The following is a 14,801-nucleotide window of genomic DNA, read 5'->3' as shown; positions in this document are numbered from 1 at the left end:
GGTAATCCAAGCTAATTTGGACAAGGTGCAGGCACTATTAGTATACTATGCATGAGACTTGCAACTTGTAGGATATAATTTACATGATGCATATACTTTATTACTACCGTTGACAAAATTGTTTCTTGTTTTCAAAACCAAAGCTCTAGCACAAATATAGCAATCAATGCTTCCCTCTGCGAAGGGCCATTATTTTACTTTTATTGTTGAGTCAGTTCGCCTATCTCTCTCCACCTCAAGAAGCAAACACTTGTGTTAACTGTGCATTGATTCCTACATTTTTGCATATTGCACTTGTTATATTACTTTACATTGACAATATCCATGAGATACACATGTTATAAGTTGAAAGCAACCGCTGAAACTTAATCTTCCTTTGTGTTGCTTCAATACCTCTACTATGAAATTATTGCTTTATGAGTTAACTCTTATGCAAGACTTATTGATGCTTGTCTTGAAAGTACTATTCATGAAAAGTCTTTGCTATATGATTCATTTGTTTACTCATGTCATTTACCATTGCTTTGATCGCTGCATTCATTACATGTGCTTACAATAGTATTGATCAAGATTATGATGGCATGTCACTCCAGAAATTATCTTTGTTATCGTTTACCTACTCGGGACGAGCAGAAACTAAGCTTGGGGATGCTGATACGTCTCCAACGTATCGATAATTTCTTATGTTCCATGCCACTTTATTGATGATACCTACATGTTTTATGCATACTTTATGTCGTACTTATGCATTTTCCGGCACTAACCTATTAACGAGATGCCGAAGAGCCAGTTGCTGTTTTCTGCTGTTTTTGGTTTCTGAATTCCTAGTAAGGAAATATTCTCGGAATTGGACGAAATCAACGCCCAGGATCTTATTTTTCCACGAAGCTTCCAGAACACTGGAGAGGAAACGAAGTGGGGCGACGATGCGGCGACACGCCAGGGCGGCGCGGCCCACCCCCTGGCCGCGCGGCCCTGCTGTGTGGGCTCCTCGCGTCGCCCCTAAACCTACCTCCTCCTCCTACTTAAGCCTTCGTCGATAATAACTCCAGTACCGAGAGCCACGATACGGAAAACCTTCCAGAGACGCCGCCGCCGCCAATCCCATCTCGGGGGATTCAGGAGATCGCCTCCGGCACCCTGCCGGAGAGGGGAATCATCTCCCGGAGGACTCTTCACCGCCATGGTCGCCTCCGGAGTGATGAGTGAGTAGTTCACCCCTGGACTATGGGTCCATAGCAGTAGCTAGATGGTCGTCTTCTCCTAATTGTGCTTCATTGTTGGATCTTGTGAGCTGCCTAACATGATCAAGATCATCTATCTGTAATGCTATATGTTGTGTTTGTTGGGATCCGATGAATAGTGAATGCTATGTTATGTTGATTATCAATCTATTATCTATGTGTTGTTTATGATCTTGCATGCTCTCCGTTATTAGTAGAGGCTCTGGCCAAGTTTTTGCTTTTAACTCCAAGAGGGAGTATTTATGCTCGATAGTGGGTTCATGCCTCCATTAAATGCAGGACGGATGTGAAAAGTTCTAAGGTTGTGGATGTGCTGTTGCCACTAGGGATAAAACATCGATGCTATGTCTAAGGATGTATGTGTTGATTACATTACGCACCATACTTAATGCAATTGTCTGTTGTTTGCAACTTAATACTGGAAGGGGTTCGGATGATAACCAGAAGGTGGACTTTTTAGGCATAGATGCATGCTGCATAGCGGTCTATGTACTTTGTCGTAATGCCCAATTAAATCTCACTATACTCATCATAACATGTATGTGCATGGTCATGCCCTCTTTATTTGTCAATTGCCCAACTGTAATTTGTTCACCCAACATGCTTATTCTTATGGGAGAGACACCTCTAGTGAACTGTGGACCCCGGTCCATTCTTTTAATCGAATACAATCTACTGCAATACTTGTTCTACTGTTTTCTGCAAACTTCATCATCCACACTATACATCTAATCCTTTGTTACAGCAAGCCGGTGAGATTGACAACCTCACTGTCACGTTGGGGCAAAGTAATTTGGTTGTGTTGTGCAGGTTCCACGTTGGCGCCGGAATCCTTGGTGTTGCGCCGCACTACACTCCGCCGCCATCAACCTTCAACGTGCTTCTTGGCTCCTACTGGTTCGATAAACCTTGGTTTCTTACTGAGGGAAAACTTGCCGCTGTATGCATCACACCTTCCTCTTGGGGTTCCCAACGGACGCGTGCTGTACGCGTATCAGGGATATCTTTGACCTCTACCACCCCGAGTTCGATAAACCTTGGGTGATTCACTTAAGGGAAACTTGCTGCTGTTCTACAAACCTCTGCTCTTGGAGGCCCAACACTGTCTACAGGAAAAGAAGCCAACAGTAGACACCAAGCTATTTTCTGGCGCCGTTGCCGGGGAATGAAGAAAAGCTACACCACAGAGATTACAGGAATAGAAGCGTGCGTAGACATCAAGCTATTTTCTGGCGCCGTTGCCGGGGAGGTAAGGTAAAAGGTATTCACATCCTCCGACTACTAAGCTATTTCCTAGCACTGTTGCCGGTGTGTGAGTGCTCGAAGCTATTTCCTTTAGATCCTGCAATTGCATCTTTTTGTTTCTTGTTTTTATTTTCCCTAGTTAGGCTTAATGGAAAACAACAAAAAAATTAGAGATCTTTATGAAATTTATCTTGAGTTAGGACATGAGGTGTTTGAAGAGAAAATTAAAAAACCTATGGAACTTTATATGCATGCTAATGGCAATGTTATTAGTATGAATGCTCTGAACACCATTGTTTCTAATGCTATGGAAAATTCTAAGCTTGGGGAAGCTGGTTTTGATGAGCATGATATTTTTAGTCCCCCAAGTTTTGAGGAGAAAATTTACTTTGATGATACTTTGCCTCCCATTTATGATGATTATAATGATAGTGGTATTTTGGTGCCACATACTATGGAGGATAAAGTTTATTATGATTATACTATGCCTCCTATATTTGATGATTATGGTGATGAGAATAATAATGATAGCTACTTTGTTGAATTTTCTCCCACTACAATTAATAAGAATGACTATGCTTATGTTGGGAGTAGTAATTATTTTATGCATGAGACTCATGATAAGAATTCTTTATGTGATAGTTATATTGTTGAGTTTGTTCATGATGCTACTGGAAATTATTATGAGAGAGGAAAATATGGTTGTAGAAATTTTCATGTTACTAAAACACCTCTCTATATGCTGAAATTTTTGAAGTTACACGTGTTTTATCTTCCTATGCTTGTCATTTTGCTCCTCATGAATTTATTTGTGTACAAGATTCCTTCCTATAGGAAGTGGGTTAGAGTTAAAAGTGTTTCATACTTGCTTTTTGATGCTCTCTTTGCTTCAACTCTCATCCTTATGTGAGCATCATTAAATTTACTGTGCCCATCTTAATGGCTATAAAGAAAGCACTTCTTGGGAGATAACCGATGTTTTTATTTTGCTACTGTTTTGTTGAGTCTTGGAAGTTGTTACTACTGTAGTAACCTCTCCTTATCTTTATTTTATTGCATTGTTGTGCCAAGTAAAGTCTTTGATAGTAAGGTTGATACTAGATTTAGATTACTGCGTAGAAACAGAATTCTTACTGTCACGAAATTGAGCCGCCCCATCTGTAGGTAACTCAGAAAAATCTTCCAATTTACGTGCGTGATCCTCGGATATGTACGCAACTTTCATTAAATTTGAGCATTTTCATCTGAGCAAGTTAAGTGCCCCAGAAAAATTTGTCTTTACGGACTGTTCGGTTTTGACAGATTCTGCCTTTTATTTCGCATTGCCTGTTTTGCTATGTTTGATGGATTTCTTTGTTCCATTAACTTTCAGTATATTTGTGCAATGTCCAGAAGTGTTAAGAATGATTATGTCACCTCTGAATATGTGAATTTTTGATTATGCATTAACCCTCTAATGATTTTGTTTTGAGTTTGGTGTGGAGGAAGTTTTCAAGGGTCAAGAGAGGAGGATGATACAATATGATCAAGAAGAGTGAAAAGTCTAAGCTTGAGGATGCCCCTGTGGTTCATCCCTGCATATTTTAAGAAGACTCAAGCATCTAAGCTTGGGGATGCCCAAGGCATCCCTTCTTCATCGACAACTTATCAGGTCACCTCTAGTGAAACTATATTTTTTATTCCGTCACATCTTATGTGCTTTACTTGGAGCGTTTGTTTTTATTTTTGTTTTTGTTTGAATAAAATCGGATCCTAGCATTCTTTGTGTGGGAGAGAGACACGCTCCGCTGTTGCATATGAACACATGTGTTCTTAGCATTACTTTTAATGTTCATGGCGATGGATGAAACTGCTTCGTTCATCATTATTATGGTTGGAAACGGAAAATGCTTCATGTGGTAAATGGTATAATGTCTTGAATAATTTGATACTTGGCAATTGTTGTGCTCATATAGATCATGTTTAAGCTCTTGCATCATGTACTTTGCACCTATTAATGAAGAACTACATAGAGCTTGTTAAAATTTGGTTTGCATGATTGGTCTCTCTAGAGTCTAGATATTTTCTGGTGAGGTGTTTGAACAACAAGGAAGACAATATAGAGTCTTATAATGCTTGTAATATGTTCTTATGTAAGTTTTGCTGTACCGGTTCATACTTGTGTTTTCTTCAAACAACCTTGCTAGCCAAAGCCTTGTACTGAGAGGGAATACTTCTCGTGCATCCAAATCCTTGAGCCAAAAACTATGCCATTTGTGTCCACCATACCTACCTACTACATGGTATTTCTCTGCCATTCCAAAGTAAATTACTTGAGTGCTACCTTTAAAATTCTATTCTTTGTCTTTGCAATATATAGCTCATGGGAAAGTAGCTTAAAAACTATTGTGGTAAAGAATATGTAGCTTATGTATCTTATTTCTTGTAAGTTGCTTGTTGAGCGGTAACCATGTTTCTGGGGACGCCATCAACTATTACACCTTTGTTGAATATCATGTGAGTTGCTATGCATGTTCGTCTTGTCTAAAGTAAGGGTGATTTATCATGATCAAATGGTTTGAGTATGGATATTGTTAGAGAAGAACATTGGGCCACTAACTAAAGCCATGAATCATGGTGGAAGTTTCAGTTTGGACACTAATCCTCAATCTCTTATGAGAATTATCTGTTGTTGAATGCTTATGCATTAAAGAGGAGTCCATTATCTGTTTTCTATGTTGTCCCGGTATGGATGTCTAAGTTGAGAACAATCAAAAGCGAGAAATCCAATGCGAACCTTCTCCTTAGACCTTTGTACAGGCGGCATAGAGGTACCCCTTTGTGACACTTGGTTGAAACATATGTTATGCAATGATAATCCATGTAAATCCAAGCTAATTAGGACAAGGTGCGAGCACTATTGGTAATCTATGCATGAGGCTTGCAACTTATAGGATGTCTTATGCATAAAACATATGCTTTATTACTACCGTTGACAAAATTGTTTCTATGTTTTCAAAATGAAAAGCTCTAGCACAAAAATAGTAATCCATGCTTCCCTCTGCGAAGGGCCATTCTTTTACTTTATGTTGACTCAGTTCACCTACTTCCTTCTATCTTAGAAGCAAACACTTGTGTCAACTATGCATTGATTTTTACATGCTTGCTTATTGTACTTATTATACTACTTTGTGTTGACAATTATCCATGAGATATGTATGTTGAAAGTTGAAAGCAACTGCTGAAACTTAAATCTTCCTTTGTGTTGCTTCAATGCCTTTACTTTGAATTTATTGCTTTATGAGTTAACTCTTATGCAAGACTTATTGATGCTTGTCTTGAAAGTACTATTCATGAAAAGTCTTTGCTATATGATTCAGTTGTTTAGTCATTATCTTTACCATTGTTTTGAATCACTTCATTCATCTCATATCCTTTACAATAGTACGATCAAGATTATGTAAGTAGCATGTCACTTCAGAAATTATTCTTTTTATCGTTTACCTACTCGAGGGCGAGTAGGAACTAAGCTTGGGGATGCTTGATACGTCTCCAACGTATCTATAATTTCTGATGTTCCATGCTAGTTTTATGATGATACTCACATATTTCATACACACTTTACATCATTTATATGCATTTTCCGGAACTAACCTATTAACGAGATGCCGAAGTGCCAGTTCCTGTTTTGTGCTGTTTTTGGTTTCAGAAATCCTACAAAGGAAATATTCTCGGAATTGGACGAAATCAACGCCCAGGGTCCTATTTTCCACGGAAGGTTCCAGAGCACCGAAGAGGGGCCAGAGGGGAGCCAAGGGGGCCCCACCCCACATGGCGGCGCGGCCAAGGGGGGCGCCCCCTAGTGTGTGGGTCCCCCAGGACCCCTCCGAGGCTGCCCTTCCGCCTACTTAAAGCCTCCGTCGCGAAAACCCTAAAAACATAAGCCACGATACGAGAAAAGTTCCAGAGCTGCCGCCATCGCGAAGCCAAGATTCGGGGGACAGAAGTCTCTGTTCCGGCACGCCGTCGGGACGGGGAATTGCCCCCGGAAGGCATCTCCATCAACACCACCGCCATCTTCATCGCCGCTGCTGTCTCCTATGATGAGGAGGGAGTAGTTCTGCCCCGAGGCTGAGGGCTCTACCGGTAGCTATGTGGTTCATCTCTCTCCCATGTACTTCAATACAATGATCTCATGAGCTGCCTTACATGATTGAGATCCATATGATGAGCTTTGTAATCTAGATGTCGTTATGCTATTCAAGTGGATTTTACTTATGTGATCTCCGGAGACTCCTTGTCCCACGTGTGTAAAGGTGACAGTGTGTGCACCGTGTGGGTCTCTTAGGCTATATTTCACAGAATACTTGTTCACTGGGTTATGATTTGAGTTGGATGTCTCTATGAAATTGTGGTGTGTTAGTACCTCCTATGAATGCTCACAGTGACAGCGTGGGGTGTTTATTAGTACTTGGGAATACATCTTTAAGGTTTGCTTTTGCAGCCCTACACGGTGAATTAGTGTTCGTTATCTTGCCAGAGAGTAATTCAGAATAGCATAGTGAGGTGCTTATATTTATATTCGATTATGATTGCAATGTTGAGAGTGTCCACTAGTGAAAGTATGATCCCTAGGCCTTGTTTCTAAGCATTGAAACACCGTTTCCAACAAGTTCTGCTACATGTTTGCTTGCTGCCATTTTTATTTCAGATTGCAATTACTACTTACAATCATCCATATTACTTGTATTTCACTATCTCTTCGCCGAACTAGTGCACCTATACATCTGACAAGTGTATTAGGTGTGTTGGGGACACAAGAGACTTCTTGTATCTTAATTGCATGGTTGCTTGAGAGGGATATCTTTGACCTCTACACCCCTGAGTTCGATAAACCTTGGGTGATTCACTTAAGGGAAACTTGCTGCTGTTCTACAAACCTCTGCTCTTGGAGGCCCAACACTGTCTACAGGAATAGAAGCGTGCGTAGACATCACTTACCAACCGGTGGAAACCTTCCAAAACACGCTGGAGACTCCGCAGCATTCTGACAGACACTAGGTAAGTGTCTTTCAGAGATTTGATCCCCCCCACAGGACCTCACCATCACTTGGATGCGAGATGGAAAGGAACTTGGAAGTTAATCGTGCTAGTGCTAGAGTAGTGGGAGGATGGGTGACCGAGCGGGAAGTTTGAGCACGAGTAAGTAATTGGACTAGAGATATTTCAAAAAAAATTACGGTAGCGGGGTTCTACCGTGGAAGCGTTTTGTGGATTTTTTTGCCGCGGCGGACCCTTTAGCACCGGTTTCCGGTTCGTATTACAAACCGGTGCTAAAGGTCCTCCCGCTCAGACGCCCGGCAGCCGCCACGTGGTGCATCCTTTAGCACAGGTTTGCAATTGAACGATGCTAAGGGGGGGGGGGGGGCTTTTGCACCGGTTGGGCATCCGGTGCATATAGCCCTTACCAACCGGTGGAAACCTTCCAAAACACGCTAGAGACTCCGCGCCATTCCGACAGACACCGGGTAAGCGTCTTTCAGAGATTTGATCCCCCCACAGGACCTCACCATCAGGTGACACGCGTACAGCACGCGACCGTTGGGAACCCCAAGTGGAAGGTGTGATGCGTACAGCAGTAAGTTTCCCTCAGTAAGAAACCAAGGTTTATCGAACCAGTAGGAGTCAAGAAGCACGTTGAAGGTTGATGGCGGCGAAGTGTAGTGCGGCGCAACACCAGGGATTCCGGCGCCAACGTGGAACCTGCACAACACAACCAAATTACTTTGCCCCAACGTGACAGTGAGGTTATCAATCTCACCGGCTTGCTGTAACAAAGGATTAGATGTATAGTGTGGATGATGATTGTTTGCAGAAAACAGTAGAACAAGTATTGCAGTAGATTGTATTCGATGTAAAAGAATGGACCGGGGTCCACAGTTCACTAGAGGTGTCTCTCCCATAAGAATAAGTAGCATGTTGGGTGAACAAATTACAGTTGGGCAATCGACAAATAAAGAGGGCATGACCATGCACATACATGTTATGATGAGTATTGTGAGATTTAATTGGGCATTACGACAAAGTACATAGACCGCTATCCAGCATGCATCTATGCCTAAAAAGTCCACCTTCAGGTTATCATCCGAACCCCCTCCAGTATTAAGTTGCAAACAACAGACAATTGCATTAAGTATGGTGCGTAATGTAATCAACACATATATCCTTAGACATAGCATCGATGTTTTATCCCTAGTGGCAACAACACATCCACAACCTTAGAACTTTCTGTCACTGTCCCAGATTTAATGGAGGCATGAACCCACTATCGAGCATAATCCCTCTTGGAGTTACTAGCAAAAACTTGGCCAGAGCCTCTATTAATAACGGAGAGCATGCAAGATCATAAACAACACATAGATAATAGATTGATAATCAACATAACATAGCATTCACTATTCATCGGATCCCAACAAACATAACATGTAGCATTACAGATAGATGATCTTGATCATGTTAGGCAGCTCACAAGATCCAACAATGAAGCAATTAGGAGAAGACGACCATCTAGCTACTGCTATGGACCCATAGTCCAGGGGTGAATGATGTCTACTTCCCCCTCCTTTTCCTGTAGACAGTGTTGGGCCTCCAAGAGCAGAGGTTTGTAGAACAGCAGCAAGTTTTCCCTTAAGTGGATCACCCAAGGTTTATCGAACTCAGGGAGGAAGAGGTCAAAGATATCCCTCTCATGCAACCCTGCAACCACAAAGCAAGAAGTCTCTTGTGTCCCCAACACACCTAATAGGTGCACTAGTTCGGCGAAGAGATAGTGAAATACAGGTGGTATGAATAAGTATGAGCAGTAGCAACGGTGCCAGAAAATAGCTTGCTGGCGTGTAGTTGATGGTGGTAGTATTGCAGCAGTAGTAACGCAGTAAAACAGTAAACAAGCAGCGATAGCAGTATTTAGGAACAAGGCCTAGGGATTACACTTTCACTAGTGGACACTCTCAACATTGATCACATAACAGAATAGATAAATGCATACTCTACACTCTTGTTGGATGATGAACACATTGCGTAGGATTACACGAACCCTCAATGCCGGAGTTAACAAGCTCCACAATAATGCTCATATTTTAGTAACCTTTAGTGTAAGATAGATCAAAAGACTAAACCAAGTACTAGCATAGCATGCACACTGTCACCTTCATGCATATGTAGGAGGAATAGATCACATCAATACCATCATAGCAATAATTAACTTCATAATCTACAAGAGATCATGATCATAGCATAAACCAAGTACTAACACGGTGCACACACTGTCACCTTTACACACGTGCAGGAGGAATAGAACTACTTTAATAACTTTGCTAGAGTAGCACATAGATAGTAGTGATACAAAACTCATATGAATCTCAATCATGTAAAGCAGCTCATGAGATCATTGTATTGAGGTACATGGGAGAGATGAACCACATAGCTACCGGTACAGCCCCGAGCCTCGATGGAGAACTACTCCCTCCTCATGGGAGCAGCAGCGGTGATGAAGATGGCGGTGGAGATGGCAGCGGTGTCGATGGAGAAGCCTTCCGGGGGCACTTCCCCGCTCCGGCAGCGTGCCGGAACAGAGACTCCTGTCCCCCAGATCTTGGCCTCGCGATGGCGGCGGCTCTGGAAGGTTTCTGTGGTTTTCGTCGAACGTATCAGGGTTTTCGATCCAGGGGCTTTATATAGGCGAAGAGGCGGCGCCAGAGGGCTTCTGGGGGGCCCACACCATAGGGCGGCGCGGCCCCCCCTCTGGCCGCGCCAGCCTATAGTTTGGTGGGCCTGTGGCCCCCCTCTGACCTCTCTGGTGTGTTCTGGATGCTTCCGGGGATTCTAAGATCTTTGGCGTTGATTTCGTCCGATTCCGAGAATATTTCGTTACTAGGATTTCTGAAACCAAAAACAGCAGAAAACAGGAACTGGCACTTCGGCATCTTGTTAATAGGTTAGTTCCAGAAAATGCACGAATATGACATAAAGTGTGCATAAAACATGTAGAAATCATCAATAATGTGGCATGGAACATAAGAAATTATCGATACGTCGGAGACGTATCAGCATCCCCAAGCTTAGTTCTGCTCGTCCCGAGCAGGTAAAACGATAACACAGATAATTTCTGGAGTGACATGCCATCATAACCTTGATCATACTATTTGTAAAGCATATGTAGTGAATGCAGCGATCCAAGACAATGGTAATGGCATGAGTAAACAACTGAATCATAAAGCAAAGACTTTTCATGAATAGTACTTCGAGACAAGCATCAATAAGTCTTGCATAAGGGTTAACTCATAAAGCAATAAATTCATAGTAGAGACATTGAAGCAACACAATGGAAGATTAAGTTTCAGCGGTTGCTTTCAACTTGTAACATGTATATCTCATGGATAGTTGTCAATGCAAAGCAATATAACAAATGCAATAAGCAAGTATGTAAGAATCAATGCACAGTTCACACAAATGTTTGCTTCTTGAGGTAGAGAGAGATAGGTGAACTGACTCAACAATAAAAGTAAAAGAATGGTCCTTCAAAGAGGAAAGCATCGATTGCTATATTTGTGCTAGAGCTTTTATTTTGAAAACATGAAACAATTTTGTCAACGGTAGTAATAAAGCATATGTATCATGTAAATTATATCTTACAAGTTGCAAGCCTCATGCATAGTATACTAATAGTGCCCGCACCTTGTCCTAATTAGCTTGGACTACCGGATCATCACAATGCACATGTTTTAACCAAGTGTCACAAAGGGGTACCTCTATGCCGCCTGTACAAAGGTCTAAGGAGAAAGCTCGCATTGGATTTCTCGCTATTGATTATTCTCAACTTAGACATCCATACCGGGACAACATAAACAACAGATAATGGACTCCTCTTTTATGCATAAGCATGTAACAACAATTAATAATTCTTCTCATATGAGATTGAGGATATTTGTCCAAAACTGAAACTTCCACCATGGATCATGGCTTTAGTTAGCGGCCCAATGTTCTTCTCTAACAATATTGCATGCTTAACCATAAGGTGGTAGATCGCTCTTACTTCAGACAAGACGAACATGCATAGCAACTCACATGAAATTCAACAAAGAGTAGTTGATGGCGTCCCCAGTGAACATGGTTATCGCACAACAAGCAACTTAATAAGAGATAAAGTGCATAAGTACATATTCAATACCACAATAGTTTTTAAGCTATTTGTCCCATGAGCTATATATTGCAAAGGTGAATGATGGAATTTTAAAGGTAGCACTCAAGCAATTTACTTTGGAATGGCGGAAAATACCATGTAGTAGGTAGGTATGGTGGACACAAATGGCATAGTGGTTGGCTCAAGGATTTTGGATGCATGAGAAGTATTCCCTCTCGATACAAGGTTTAGGCTAGCAAGGCTTATTTGAAACAAACACAAGGATGAACCGGTGCAGCAAAACTCACATAAAAGACATATTGTAAACATTATAAGACTCTACACCGTCTTCCTTGTTGTTCAAACTCAATACTAGAAATTATCTAGACCTTAGAGAAACCAAATATGCAAACCAAATTTTAGCATGCTCTATGTATTTCTTCATTAATGGGTGCAAAGCATATGATGCAAGAGCTTAATCATGAGCACAACAATTGCCAAGTATCACATTACCCAAGACATTAATAGCAATTACTACATGTATCATTTTCCAAATCCAACCATATAACAATTTAACGAAGAAGAAACTTCGCCATGAATACTAAAAGCTAAGAACACATGTGTTCATATGCAACAGCGGAGCGTGTCTCTCTCCCACACAAGCATGATGTAATCCAATTTATTCAAACACAAACAAAAATAAAAGCATACAGACGCTCCAAGTAAAGCACATAAGATGTGACTGAATAAAAATATAGTTTCAAGAGAAGGAACCTGATAATTTGTCGATGAAGAAGGGGATGCCTTGGGCATCCCCAAGCTTAGATGCTTGAGTCTTCTTGAAATATGCAGGGATGAACCACCGGGGCATCCCCAAGCTTAGAGCTTTCACTCTCCTTGATCGTAGTATATCATCCTCCTCTCTTGATCCTTGAAAACTTCCTCCACACCAAACTCGAAACAACTCATTAGAGGGTTAGTGCACAATAAAAAATAACATATTAAGAGGTGACACAATCATTCTTAACACTTCTGGACATTGCATAATGCTACGGGACATTAGTGGATCAAAGAAATTCATCCAACATAGCAAAAGAGGCAATGCGAAATAAAAGGCAGAATCTGTCAAAACAGAACAGTTCGTATTGACGAATTTTAAAATGGCGCCAGACTTGCTCAAATGAAAATGCTCAAATTGAATGAAAGTTGCGTACATATCTGAGGATCATGCACGTAAATTGGCTTAATTTTATGAGCTACCTACAGGGAGGTGGACCCAGATTCGTGACAGCAAAGAAATCTGGAACTGCGCTGTAATCCAAATCTAGTACTTACTTTTCTATCAACGGCTTAACTTGGCACAACAAAACACAAAACTAAGATAAGGAGAGGTTTCTACAGTAGTAAACAACTTCCAAGACACAAAATAAAAACAAAGTACTGTAGCAAAATAAACACATGGGTTATCTCCCAAGAAGTTCTTTCTTTATAGCCATCAAGATGGGCTCAGCAGTTTTGATGATGCACTCGCAAGAAATAGTATTTGAAGCAAAAGAGAGCATCAAGAGGCAAATTCAAAACACATTTAAGTCTAACATGCTTCCTATGCATAAGAATCTTGTAAATAAACAAGTTCATGAAGAGCAAAGTAACAAGCATAGGAAGATAAAACAAGTGTAGCTTCAAAAATTTCAGCACATAGAGAGGCATTTTAGTAACATGAAAATTTCTACAACCATATTTTCCTCTCTCATAATAATATCCAGTAGCATCATGAGCAAACTCAACAATATAACTATCACATAAAACATTCTTATCATGAGTCTCATGCATAAAATTATTACTCTCCACATAAGCATAATCAATTTTATTAGTAATAGTGGGAGCAAATTCAACAAAGTAGCTATCATTGTTATTCTCATCATCAAATATAGGAGGCATATTGTAATCATAATCAAATTTATCCTCCATAACAGGTGGTAACAAAAGACTACTATCATTATAATCATCATAAATTGGAGGCAAAGTATCATCAAAGAAAATTTTCTCCTCAATGCTTGGGGGACTAAAAAGATCATGAAAACCAGCTTCCCCAAGCTTAGAACTTTCTATATTATTATCAACAATGGTGTTCAAAGCGTTCATACTAATATTACTACCAGCATGCAAATAAGATTCCATAGGTTTTTTAATTTTCGCATCAAACAATCCATGTTTTAAATCCGGAAATAGAAATAGAAGCTCATTCTTGTCCATTATGCCAAACTAGTGTAAACAAGAAACAAAAAGTTGCAATTGCAGGATCTAAAGGAAATAGCTTCGAGTACTTACGATGGCGGAAAATAGCTTGGTAGCCGAGGTCCGGAGTGTGAGTACCTTTTACCTTTCCTCCCCGGCAACGGCGCCAGAAAATAGCTTGATGTCTACTTCCCCCTCCTTTTCCTGTAGACAGTGTTGGGCCTCCAAGAGCAGAGGTTTGTAGAACAGCAGCAAGTTTTCCCTTAAGTGGATCACCCAAGGTTTATCGAACTCAGGGAGGAAGAGGTCAAAGATATCCCTCTCATGCAACCCTGCAACCAACAAAGCAAGAAGTCTCTTGTGTCCCCAACACACCTAATAGGTGCACTAGTTCGGCGAAGAGATAGTGAAATACAGGTGGTATGAATAAGTATGAGCAGTAGCAACGGTGCCAGAAAATAGCTTGCTGGCGTGTAGTTGATGGTGGTAGTATTGCAGCAGTAGTAACGCAGTGAAACAGTAAACAAGCAGCGATAGCAGTATTTAGGAACAAGGCCTAGGGATTACACTTTCACTAGTGGACACTCTCAACATTGATCACATAACAGAATAGATAAATGCATACTCTACACTCTTGTTGGATGATGAACACATTGCGTAGGATTACACGAACCCTCAATGCCGGAGTTAACAAGCTCCACAATAATGCTCATATTTTAGTAACCTTTAGTGTAAGATAGATCAAAAGACTAAACCAAGTACTAGCATAGCATGCACACTGTCACCTTCATGCATATGTAGGAGGAATAGATCACATCAATACCATCATAGCAATAATTAACTTCATAATCTACAAGAGATCATGATCATAGCATAAACCAAGTACTAACACGGTGCACACACTGTCACCTTTA

This window comes from Lolium perenne, chromosome 3, assembly GCF_019359855.2.
Source record: "Lolium perenne isolate Kyuss_39 chromosome 3, Kyuss_2.0, whole genome shotgun sequence".
Classification (NCBI taxonomy): Eukaryota; Viridiplantae; Streptophyta; class Magnoliopsida; order Poales; family Poaceae; genus Lolium; species Lolium perenne.
This window is presented reverse-complemented; position numbering follows the sequence as displayed.